Genomic DNA, 13,946 nt, shown 5'->3' with positions numbered 1-13,946 from the left:
AGTCAGTAAAAAAAAAAAAAAAAAAAAAAATTTTTTTTAAATCTGTCCCTTTAAGAATTTTTTTTTTCCCAAAAAAGGGCCTTATGTCCGCGCGCCGGACGCCGGGAACAGTCCTTTAGGAGTAGCGCCACGTCTGTGCAATCACGGGATTGCAGACGCGGCGCTACATTGGCACCAAAAATATGCCTTTGTGGCGCTCTCCATCGCGCCACTTGCTTCTGGCGCGATGGAGTGTATTGTTATGGCCGGGCGGGTGCATACACTGTCTGTGTGCACCCGCCCGTCTCTGTGCTCGTTCCGACGTCACTGGAAAAACCGGAAGTGACGTCGGGTCAGCTCGAGCTCACTGCGCCCGACCGAGGAACAGGTAAGCCTGCCTGTTGTCTCACAGCAGCATTCAACCCCTCCCGTGATTTCCATTATCGTATGTCCACATTCGTATTTGGTGGCCGCCCGGCACCCCCCCCCCTCCCCCGCGTATTCAAAGTTTTTTTTCTATTTAATACTCGGCGGCCCCCCCCCCCCCCCCCGCTTATTCATAGTCTTTTTTTGCATTTACTATTTGTCGACCCCCCCCCCCCCCCCGCTTATTAAAACTCTTTTTTTTTTTATTATTCGGCGGCCCCCCCCACCCCCCGCTTATTCAGCGGCTGGCATCCACCCTCCACCCCCCCTGCTTAATCCAATTTCTTTTTTATATATTTTTTTATATTTTTTTAAAATATTTTTTAATATTTAATATTCAGCGAAAATAATGCCAGGCAACAACCCCCCCCCCCCCCATCAATGTTTTTTTTTATTTAATATTAGTTAAATATATTAAGATTATTAACAGTTTATTTTTTATATTTGATTCAATTTAGCATTAAGTATAAAACAAGTTTTTTTTTAAATAACTGGGGGGGGGGGGGGGGGGGGGTGGTCTGGTGGGGTAGTGTTACCGCCCGCTGTAGTGTTACTTGTGCTGTAATGAATTTTTACATAGAAAATAAATGTTGTTAATAAATGGGTAAATGAATTATAAAAAAAAGATTTTTCCAATAACGGTTATTAAAAAAATCTTTTTTTTATAATTCATTTACCCATTTATTAACAACATTTCTTTTCTATGTAAAAATTCATTACAGCACAAATAGCGGGCGGTAACACTACCCCACCAGACCACCCCACCCCCCCCCCCCCCCCAGTTATTAAAAAAAAAACTTTTTTTATACTTAATGTGCAGGGAAAATATCGGCCGTCAACACCACCCCACCCCCCGCTTGCAAATTGTCCTGCGACTTGGGACTGGAAAGTTGCAGGATAAGTTGGACCCGATGATTTCCAATGAGAACTGTTCATATCTGTGCAACTTTGAAGTAGTCCCTGCATTACTTTTGTCCCACTTTGATGTGACTTGAGGTCCATAGACCTCCAGAATACATAGGCATTGCTTCAAATCGCTGCAAAATCGCACCAAAAAATTGTGGCAGAATCTTGCGACTTTCAGGCTAATGCAGTCTGAAAGTTGCACAATTCTACTGCAATTCTGATGTGACTTAAAGCAATGCCTGTGTATTCTGGAGGTCTATGGGACCTCAAGTTGCATCAATGTGGGACCAAAGTAATGCAGGGACTACTTTGAAGTCGCACAGATATGAACGGTTCTCATTGGAAATCATGGGGTACGACTTGTCATGCAACATTTAAGTCCCAAGTCGCAGGACAAGTAATTCCTGCAGTCTCTGGTAATCTTGTGCAGTATGTCCGCAGTCTCTGGTAATCTTGTGTAGTATGTCCGCAGTCTCTGGTAATCTCCTGCAGTATGTCCGCAGTCTCTGGTAATCTCCTGCAGTATGTCTGCAGTCTCTGGTAATCTTGTGCAGTATGTCCGCAGTCTCTGGTAATCTTGTGCAGTATGTCCGCAGTCTCTGGTAATCTCCTGCAGTATGTCCGCAGTCTCTGGTAATCTCCTGCTGTATGTCCGCAGTCTCTGGTAATCTTTTGCAGTATGTCCGCAGTCTCTGGTAATCTCCTGCAGTATGTCCGCAGTCTCTGGTAATCTCCTGCAGTATGTCCGCAGTCTCTGGTAATCTTCTGCAGTATGTCCGCAGTCTCTGGTACTCTTGTGCAGTATGTCCGCAGTCTCTGGTAATCTTGTGCAGTATGTCCGCAGTCTCTGGTAATCTTGTGCAGTATGTCCGCAGTCTCTGGTAATCCTGTGCAGTATGTCCGCAGTCTCTGGTAATCCTGTGCAGTATGTCCGCAGTCTCTGGTAATCTTGTGCAGTATGTCCGCAGTCTAATCTCCTGCCCATTTCGAGTCCTTCATTACTAACAGTGTCATATTTTAGTTTGTTTGCACCGATCTGTAAGGCTGCGCTATATACCATGATTTGTGATGCTGGGGCTATATACTCTGTGCTGTGACGCTGAGCTGTATACTCCTGACATTGAGTGGAAGCAAGTGGAATACAGGGGACGGAGTGGTGGATTCTATAAGGGGTGTGGCTTATGAGAAATGGGAGGGACCAAATGTGGAAGGGCGGGGTATTGCGCCCCCCCATCATAAAACTTCACCAGCCGCCACTGCTCAGATTATTAATTTAGTGGCCACATCCTTTCAACACCCGCTGATAAAGCAAACGTGACAAATGAAGGCGCAGGACTGATGATTTCAAACCACAACTTTTTCTTTATATTAGCATTTCAAAGTACCCAGTGCAATAATGTGAAGCATTAAAAAAAGGTTTAATGGGGTTGTAAAGGTACAATTTTTTTTCCTAAATAGCTTCCTTTACCTTAGTGCAGTCCTCCTTCACTTACCTCGTCCTTCCATTTTGCTTTTAAATGTCCTTATTTCTTCTGAGAAATCCTCACTTCCTGTTCTTCTGTCTGTAACTCCACACAGTAATATGAGGCTTTCTCCCTGGTGTGAAGAAAGCCTCTTGAGGGGGAGGGGGCAAACAGGAGTGTCAGGACGCCCGCTAACATTCAGCTGCTTTCTCTATCTGCAAAGTAGAGAGTGTCCTGACTTGCCTGCTCGCCCCCTCCCCCTTTAAGAGGCTTTCTCCACACCAGGGAGAAAGCCTTGCATTACAGGATTTCTCCCTGATGTGGAGTGTCGTGCTCCCCCCCCCCCTGGACTACGGGAGAGTCAGGATGCCCACTAACACACCGCTCCTTTCTGTAGTCCAAGGGAGGGGGCGAGCACGACAATCCACACCAGGGAGAAAGCCTTGCATTACTGTGTGGAGTTACAGACAGAAGAACAGGAAGTGAGGATTTCTCAGAAGAAATAAGGACATTTAAAAGCAAAATTGAAGGATGAGGTAAGTGAAGGAGGACTGCACTAAGGTAAAGGAAGCTATTTAAATAACTGGCAATTAAAGCCCAGCTCCAGAATTTTTTTTATTATCCATGACTGCAAGGGTTAATAGCTTGTTTTGTTTAGGGGAGAAGAGAAACAGATTTACTTACTTGATCCTCTTTTCCCAACAGGCTGTGCCCCCCATGATACGGTAGTGGCCTGTTCCTCTGTGTCCTTGTGTCCAGTGCAGGACTGCTCTGGTCTTGATGATGTCACGTGACATCTTCCTGCTCTGTTCTTGATGACATCACAACCATAGACTGGTGGAGTGTGGTGGTGCAGATGCTGTGGGAAGGAGATGAGTATTGGGTAAAAAAAATGTATCCTCCTCCTGACTAAAATGAGCAATTAGTGCTTGCAAAGCAGGCATAGCTCCACTGCAAGGTACAGTTTTTTCAGTTGGCCAGAGTTAGGCTTTAAATACCAGATTTATGTATACATTCCTCTGTAAACATTATGGCCCGGATTCACAACAGAGTTACGACGGCGGATCTCCGGATATGCCGTCGTAACTCTGAGTTGCATGGTCGTATCTATGCGCCTGATTCATAGAATCCGTTACGCATAGATTTCTATTAGATCCGACCGGCGTAAGTCTCTTACGCCATCGGATCTTAACTGCATATTTATGCTGACCGCTAGGGGCGTGTACGCTGATTTACGCCTAGAAATATGTAAATCGGCTAGATACGCGAATTCACGAACGTACACCCGGCCGACGCAGTACAGATACGCTGTTTACGTTAGGCTTTTCCCGGCGTAAAGTTACCCCTGCTATATGGTGGCGTACATGCGGCGTACCAATGTTAAGTATGGCCGTCGTTCCCGCGATGAAATTTGTAAATTTTACGTCGTTTGCGTAAGTTGTCCGTGAATGGGGCTGGACGTCATTTACGTTCACGTCGAAACCAATACGTCCTTGCGGCGTACTTTGGAGCAATGCACACTGGGATATTCCACGGACGGCGCATGCCGTCAATCACGTCGGGTCACAAAACATTTACATAAAACACGCCCCCCTGTTCCACATTTGAATTAGGCGGGCTTACGCCGGCCTATTTACACTACGCCGCCGCAACTTACGGAGCAAGTGCTTTGAGAATACAGCACTTGCCCGTCTAAGTTGCGGAGGCGTAGCGTAAATAGGATACGCTACGCCGGAACAAAGATACGCCGATCTACGAGAATCTGGCCCTATATTCTTAGCTAGTCCCAGCCAATATATGTTGTTGTTTGCAGCTTGACATGCTGAATGTTGAGTTGGTAGATCGACTTTATGGTCTGCCAGTCATACCAGAGATTACAGCCAGCTGGATGACCCAACTTTCTTCTCTATAGTTCACCCCAATTCTGCTGACTAGACAGCAATAGAGTAGAAGCCGACTAATACGGTTATCACTCTTCTCTATTCTCCTTTCAGTTTGCTCATTTTCAGCATCTTTTCATGTGTTTTGGAATCAGACAAGTGTCTGTTTTGAGTATCTGCACCTGGCCTAATTTCAAATGTAAATATACGTGCACGTAGAAGAAACACACCGACACTACTTTCAGCTAAAGCAGTGGTTCTCAACCTGGGGGTCGGGACCCCCTCGGGGTTGAATTACGATTTGCCAGGGGGTCACCAAACCCCGGGCTGTTCCTGAAGTGTGCACCACTCTCCCAGCCTTTTCACAGCCGCCCACTCAGCCTATTTGCAGCTGCACAGTTCACGGCATGAATGGGGGCGGAGACTAGAGGTCAGCTGACTGGTGAGGAATGTGAAGTGGGAGGGGCTGGAGGAGAACCTGTCTCCTGATTTCAGCATAGGGGTCACTGCTGCGAGACACCACGAAGCTAGAGACACAGTGAGTAACATTGCCTGTGATTATATTTGCCATTACATTTCTCAGATCAGCAGATTTGATCAAGAACACCTAAATGGGATGATCAGAACTCCCCCCCCCCCCCCAGCACTGCTACTCTTCCTATCCCCCCCCCCCCCTCAACAAGGAGTAAGAGAAAGAATAAAAATAGAGAATACATAAAAGGGAGAGGATAGAGGGGGAGGGACAAAGAAAAAGGGAGAGAAAGAACAAGAAAGATGGCTAGAGAGAGAGAGAGATGGGTAAAAAACAAGAAATTAAGATAGAGAGAGATAAAAGGGAAAGAGAGGAAAACAAAAGAAGGAGAAAGAGTGGTACATCCTAAAATGTGGAGTGGAAGGGACTCAGGGAGCGCTAAATGTCCGTGGGTTAGGGGTGCAAATGACTTGCCTTGCCTTGGGTGCTGACAACCCACGCTACGAAAATAATTTTACTGTTAGGGGTCCCCACAACTTGGGAAATTTTATCAAGGGGTCACGGCACTAGAAGGTTGCGAACCGCTGAGCTAAAGTAAACTTCTCTTTTATTGCTTGGACATATAGCCCTTTTTATAGTAAAGCATGAGTCATTGTTTGCAATGCAGTATCAGTGTCGTATCATGTTCTGTCATTCATGGATTGGGTAATCCCTTATTTAATGCCTGTTACACATGAGTGGAATTTCCGACAGAAAAAGTCAGACGGAAGCTTTTCATTGGATATTCCGTCCGTGTGTATACCCCATCTGACTTTTTCCATCGGAAATTCCGACGGAATTAGATAAAGAACATTTTCTTAATTTCAAGTTCGGAATTTCCCTTTGGATGCAATTTCCGATGTACTAAAAACCACGCATGCTCAGAATCAAGTCGACACATGCTCGGAAGCATTGAACTTCATTTTTCTCGGCTCGTCATAGTGTTGCATATCACTGCATTCTTGACGGTCGGAATTTATTTCGTGTGACTGTGTGTATGCAAGACAGCTTGAGCGGAATTCAGTCAGAAAAACCGTCAGAGTTTATTCCGACGGGAAAACCGGTCGTGTGTACAGGGCATTAGAGTCTTCTAGCCAGTTTAATTTGGGTTTTCTTCAGTCATTTTGGTTGCCTCAGCATTCCTGTTTCCTTGATGGGAGGGGGTGTCTGGAGGGGCCATTTTGAGTAAGGAGTTTTAGCATGTATATGTGTACATAATAGAAATAGCCATTTAATTTGAGTAATAAACAACCCATAACACATGCATGCTGCCCCTTCTTCTCTGAGTCTGAGTGTTGGATGATTATAAGAGGCTAATAAAATGCCAAATCAAAATACTTGTAAGCAGGGGTTAGTACAATTTTTAGGGAAGCCCCACCCCTGGGTCTAACATTTAGGTTGGCTTTTCTTTTCCCCTTTAAAAGCAGAGGCCAGGTGAGTTAGTTGTAAAGGTTGATGGGAAGTGGTAGTCTCAGAGAGCCATAATGTAGGTTGCAGACTGTGCTAAAATACGTCCATCAGGGCATGTCCAGGAAAGGATAGGAGAAAGAGTCCATTCTAGGGAACCTAAAACAGAGGAAAAGTGGAAGAGATGGTTGGTACCTCCTTGGTAAACTTGACTTGTAATGAACAGTTGTTTCATGGGAAAAAAGGAGGTGATGTACAACTTTGTTGGAAAAAACTTTAAACTCTCTTCTTCACAGAAAATTTTTCAAAAGGGCTTTCATGTGGACAATCCTTTATTTCATGAGGTGGGCCTCGGGCTGAGAGTACGCGTGTGGCCAAAATGGCAAAGTTCCTCCATACCAAGGTATCCAGCACAATGTAAAGGGAAAAAATATGTGTGCTACTCAAAAACAAAAATAAGTGTAAGAAAGAATGAACCCTGAACGGGAGTGAAGCAGCTACACAGGAATGTGACAAAACTCCTACACAGGAATGTGACAAATGTGGATGGTAATGTAGCGCTACGTGTGAGCCAAAAAGCAATGGCTGTATACACCACTCCAATAGGCATTGACCCTGTAGACATCCTATTGGATCGAAACGCGTCGGGCCATGCATTTTGCTCCCCATATTGCTTTTAATACTTATGAATTGTGATCACCTTTTTTTATAATATATTATATTTTATTATGTTCTAGCTGAACACCCGGCGTTGCCCGGTCTTCCTATCTTAACCTTTTGGGGAGGAAAATCATAGTAATATAAATATACCCATCTTTTATATAAGGGTGTAGGTAAGGGTTAATTTAACTGTCATATATTTTTATTTGGCATATAAGTAATATTTGTACCAGGTATTATTGAAATATCTCCAGGCGTACAGAAGTTATGTGGGAACATACATTTCCCATTGATTTGCATGGGACTTTAAACAAAAACCCAGACCCTCACAAATGGGGGTAGTTAAGGGATAAATGAACTATCCTATAGTTTAAGTGAACATATAAGAAACATGTGACCAAGTGTTATCGAAATATGTACAGCCGTTTGGAAGTTATGAAGTAACATGTATTTCCCATAGAGTTGAATGGGACTTTAAAGAAAAACCCCGACCATGGCAAATGGGGGTGGGTAAGGGTTAAACCACCTATCCTATGTTTGTTGCTGACATATAAGTAACATGTGTGCCAAGTTTCATGTTTATATCTTTAGCCGTTTGGACGTGATGCTGGAACATACATACATACACACACACACACTTTGAGTTTTATATATATAGATATTGTTTTTTATATTAAAACCTCTTTATGACCTACACCATTGGAGCCACCATTTTTTTCTTCTCTTTACATGAATTTGTGGAAGATAAGGTTTTTTTGAGCTTTCTCCAGTTGGTTTCCAGTTGGTTTCCAGTACCCATGCCAGGGTTCTCACTTACCTGAACCAGATCGTGTTTGGATGCTTGGAGGATCTTTTATGATTGCCATACCCAAGGTTTACTAGGATCTTCAGTATTGGAGTAATCGGTGGCCAATAAACATCTGCCCTTTCCTGGGTTGACGACATCTGACTACCTAGGAGGTAGACTCAATTTCCTTCTGGACTTCCGGTGACGTCTCTGTGGGACATTCCAACCTCGATTGATCCACTGTCGTACGACATTTGGGTCCAACAGTTGTGGTAAGCGCATATGTATTCCGCCTCATATTTGAAGATTTCTGTTGGGAAGTTCCTCTCCATCTCATGACATATTCATCGTTTTATTGTTTATGGACACTACATTACATTGTTGTTTATATTGTTCACTTTATTGATTTTAATTTCACATTTTGTTGTGGTGCATTTTTTGCCATTACATCCTTCGTGTCACAATATATGGTCACACCCCATTAGGTGTATACAGCCATTGCTTTTTGGCTCACACGTAGCGCTACATTACCATCCACAAGGTATCCAGAGCCCAACATTCTTACAGTAGTTGATTTAAAAAAAATGATTGAGTGATTTATTAGTGAACTCAGATCTGCCAGCTTTAAATAGCATGGAGTTCTTGTTGCATTTTACTGACGTTCTTTTTCTTGCTGCTTTATGGTATGTAGAGCTCTGCATTTATGTCCTGTCTTTTCCCAAAGTCTGCTCCATGGGACAAACATCAGAAAATATCTCTCAGCTTCATGGATTTTGGAAGGGACCTCTTGGCGATGTCGAACAAACACATAAACAATCATTCTTCAGTTTGTGCAAATGAAACATTTTCATATTTGGCTGAGCTCTGAAAATTTAAATAGCTCTAGGGAAGTTGAGCTGAGAAAAAGATTACTTTTAGTTAAACAGAAGATTACAAAGACACACAGGAAGTTTTTTTTTCTGTGTACCGCAATTATGAAAAATAATGCAGCTTTAGGGAATTTATTTTTCATTGATGTTTGGGCAAAAGAATAATACTTAGGTAAAATAACTAAACATTTAGTGTTACATGCTACCTCTATTACACCTAGGAATCCAAGGGAGAATTACCAGGAATCCCCTTTAGCACCCTGACTTGCTGTCTAGTTTCAAGGAGATCTTCAGTAAGAAATTAGTCATGTAAATTGCTCCTAATATGTGTCTGCAATGTCTTCAGCAGAAAAACTGATGATCAGCATCCAATAGTTAACTAACATATCGTTATAGCCAAACTGTTATCTGCTCTCAACTTGGTAAAAAAACAAACAAAAAAAAACATACATTTTTACTCTGTCCAGTATCCAGTACCTCTCACGTCATTGTGATGAATGAAACCCTGATGAAGGGGTATACTGTGTCCCCTGAAACACGTTGGATTTGTGTTAAAGTCTTTTTATTTATTTGTAATAAATCTATATCTGGGTAATTAAATGTTGGTATGGTGTTTCATTCTCATATTTTCTTAGGCACAAACCAAGGAGCCAGTGGAGGTCCTTTAGTGTGGAGAAGCTGCCGGCCACATAGATGCAGACTTCTCAGTTGAATAGCTCTATACCTCTTTTAACATAAGGTTCTACAGCTACCTTTTCACCAAAATTTACTAGCATTAATACAGTGTGTAGCGGAGCAGGTTTCATCCGAAATTACAGCATCTGGAGGTGCGAAATGTGGCCTGGCCAGTCCGAGACCAAATTGGAAGGTGTTCAAGGAGAGTGGCAGATCCCAAAACTTCCCCTACTCTTCTGGAATCTTTCCGCTAATACTGTCCCTGACAGATGTGTGACCTGTTCCTACACTACCCACATGCCAAATGCATGCCAAAGCTAGGAGCCAGGGTCTTAAATAGACTCTGCTACACCTAAAATAGCCACCAGAGTCACATGGTGGGTAGGTGTCTTAATATAGCACAGTCTTATCACGAAGGGTCCCGACACGCATAGGTTGCCATTACGGCCCTTTATCTGAAATGCTGTTTGCCTGGCTGGCCCAGTGGCCACAATGCATTGGTCTGTGTTTCCTTAAATTAAGCCACATGCTGAAATTGGAGGTATTATGGTGTTCTTAGTTTACCTAATGTGCTTATTGCCATAACATGTCTCGCAGCTTTCGGTTTTGTGTGTTTTTTCTTTTTGTTATTTTTTTACTGTGTGAATTTTCTGCACCACAAACAATTTCTACTGCTGTTTACTGTAGGATTAGCGAAATATATTACAATGGGATAGTCGAGGTGTTACAAGGATTTAAGTGCTGAGTTGTGTGGCCAGGCTTCCACACCAATGTCATTATGTGCCAGGAGAACTTGTTGTTTGACAGGTGGCATTATCAGGGCCGTCTTTAATATGGTTTGGGCCCAGGGCAAACATTTTTTTTTTGGGCCCCCCTCCAGCTTATTTTGGGCCTGGCTGGTTCACATGTATGTTTTGGCGGCCCTCATTTGTGCAGGTACAGCAGCCCATTGATTTGAATGGGCTGCCATGCTTTTGTTTCCTGCAGAAAAAAGGTGCATTCAGCATTTTAAAAATACAGTTGCCTTGAAATCCATTTTGCTTTTGTACCATGCTACTTACCTGCAGTTCTTGCACACACAAACGCACTGTGTTTTTAAAGCGTGACCTAAACATCTAAAAATGCAGCAAGTTTGACAGTGCGGGAACTGCAGATAAGTCACAGCAGACAGCAGAATGGACAGACAGTGCTGTATTTCAGTGCTTGATGGGCATAGGCGTGCCGTGTGCGCAGCCTATTACATGAGGCATGCGCTTTTCTTTGCAGGAAACGCAGGCATGGCGGCCCATTCAATGAATGGGCTGCTGTGCCTGTGCAAATGTGGGCCGCCAAAACACATACATGTGAACCAGCCAGGCCCAAAATAAGCCCATCAAGCAGTTAAATACAGACAGTAATGTCATCTGCTCTGAGGCTTTACTCAGCCTGGACTGCAGGTCTGGTCTGTTATTTAAAAAGTTCCTCTATTTTACACATGGCATGGCATGGGGTCCCATGGTGCTAAAGCAGAATGGACAGACGGTGCTGTGACCCCATGCCATGCCATGCCATGTGTAAAATAGAGGAACTTTTTAAAACACTGACCAGACCTGCAGTGAATCATCAAATATTATAAAGACATTGGGCACACTCTACAGAAAACTTCAATTTACAATATAGATTAGCAAACAGTGACATACCTTGAGGAGCAGGACATGAAGAAGTCAGCCTCAGGAAGAGCAAACTGGGGATGTTATAAAATCACATTCTAATTCACTTTTATATGCAAGCAGCACCCAGTGGCAGGAAGGGAGAAGTGCACATCTAAAGGGAAGCCAGGGGTGCTGTACATTTTAAAACACTGGGAAGGGAAGCAGTACTGTCACTGGCTGCGCGCCGCTGATGATTTTCAGCCTGATTTGTGGGCAGCACAGGGGCTTAACGGGAGGCAGGGCCGCCATCAGGAATTATGAGGCCACTTACACAGCTTCAGGCATGGGCCCCCTGGAGCAGAGAACCGGGATGGGGGGTGCTGCCGCCTGAAATTAATAAAGCAGGGGGGGGCTGCCGCAAATTTAGAAGCGGGGGGCCATTTACAAAAAAAGAAATAAAGAAAGAAATAAAGAAAAATATATATAAAAAAGGAGTGTAGCCATCCGGGGCCCTGGGGACCTCTGGGCCCTTTAATAAAAAGAAAAAAAGAAATAAAAAATATATATAAAAAATATATTTTAAAAAGGGGGTTGCCATCTGGGGCCCTGGGGACCTCTGGGCCCTTTAATATTTTTTTTTAATAAAAATAAATTACAAAAAAAAGGGGGTTGCCATCCGGGACCTCTGGGCCCTTTAATAAAAAATATATATAAAGAAACATTTATAAAAAAAAAGGGGGGGTTGCCACCCAGGGCCCTGGGGACCTCTGGGCCCTTAAATAAAAAATAAATAAATAAATATATAAACAAAAATAAAAAAATAAACATTTATAAAAAAAATAAAGGGTGTTTGCCACATGGGGCCCTGGGGAACTCTGAGCCCTTTAATAAAAAAATAATATATATATATATATATATATATATATATATATATATATAAAAAGAAAAAAAAGAAATAAAATATATAAAAAAAATGTTTTTTATAAAAAATAAGGGGGGTTGCCATCCGGGGACCCCTGGGTCCTATAATAATAATAATAATAATAATAAACATTTATATATATATTTATATATAAATAAAAAGATTTTTTTTATAAAAAAAGGGGGGTTGTCATCTGGGGCCCTGGGGAACTATGGGCCCCTGGGGACCCCCAGACCTCTAAAAAAAAAATTGGCCCTTTAATAAAAAATAAAATAAAAATATATTAAAAAATTGTCCGTTTAATAAAAAAAAAAAAAAATTTTTTTTTAATTTAAAAATAAATAAAAAAAGGGGGGGTTGCCATCTGGGGCCCTGGGGTCCTCCAGGCCCCTGGGGGCCTCCGGACCCCTAAAAAAAAAAAAAAAAAATTTTTTTTTTTTTTTTCAAAGGGGGTTGCTTTGGGCCCCCAACAGTGACAGGGCCCAGGGCACCTGCCCCATTTGCCCTGCGGTAAAGACGGCCCTGGGCATTATACAAGGTGAGAGCGCTTCCTAAGGTGATCCTGGTGATGGCTGCTCACTCCCATATGGGGATCTCTGGATTTATTTTAATTGCTGAAGAACATTGCAAAGTTTTCTACTAAAAGGCTTTACTTTCTGTGTTTATGTCCTGCTGACTTGTTCTGTGCAGGAGCTTATAGGCCAAAACACACTTTGGCGATAACATAAAGAAAAAATTGGATCTAAGGTCCCCAAACCAAAGAGCCAAAAGGGGGTGGGCCGTTTGAACTATTGCGGTACTAATGGAATTCGGTAATGAAGTACAATTGAAATGTAAAAAATATAATTTTATTAGATCAGAAAATACAATAAAAAATATTAAAAATGGTGACGACCATACATAGCACCAATACAATGATCCCGGAAGGGGAAAATATATGGGTTGAAGGTCACGACATTGAACTTTGGCGATAACATACTTTAAGTGTTAATGAATTGCACAATAGCACACATTTGCAATGGCTCCTCAATGCATCACCCATGTTCATTGGCAACACAGCTTTGACACGTGTTGAAGCATACCACAATTGACTACAATACACTGCCAGGTGTTGTGGTGTGCTATACTGGAAAAAATTAGCATGTTAATTTTTTTACTTCTGGCATTCCAAGAATGTATCCCTGGTGCACCATTCAGTCCCATCCAGCTACAACAACTGTGAGCTTCTCATGTTGCTTGTAGACAGGTGCAGTCTACTTTCTACATGGCAGGTGGTGTTTTTCTGCAGCAACATTGCAGTTGGGAAGGAAGTCAAGAGGAACATGGTTCCTCTATGGTTTCCAGGGTAGCTATGCCATTGAATGCTGCTGCCCTATGTGACTAGCAGCCATCTTGATTCAGGCAGAGCCTTTTAATGGCCCTGGCTCCCAGGTTTGGCCTACTTTTGGTGACTTGGTAAAGTAGGGATAGGTACCCGGCCTAGTAGGGAGAGAACTAGTTGCTAGTGTTTTTTTCCAATAGGAAATCTGCCAAAAATGGCCAGCACAAAAAAGAGAACTGGCTCTCTTTTTCCCATCGGGATTCCCAACTGACTGTTTCCCATTGGAAATCCTGGCCATGTGTACGAGGCATTACTCTACTAATAAGTAGGCTGCCATTGCTGATCTCCTGAAAATGCTAGTTGCTGTCTCCATGCTAGTCTGATTAGTTTAGTACTTTTAGAATCCATGACCTGCAACAAGTATACAAATTAGAAAGAGTCAAGTCAGAGATTTTACTTGTCATTACCTCAGGGGGTACTAATAGCAATGATTCAGCACAGGAGCCGGA

This window comes from Rana temporaria, chromosome 2 (genome assembly GCF_905171775.1).
Source record: "Rana temporaria chromosome 2, aRanTem1.1, whole genome shotgun sequence".
NCBI classification, from domain to species: Eukaryota; Metazoa; Chordata; class Amphibia; order Anura; family Ranidae; genus Rana; species Rana temporaria.
The sequence above is the reverse complement of the archived record's forward strand: the minus strand, read 5'-3'. Positions refer to the sequence as shown.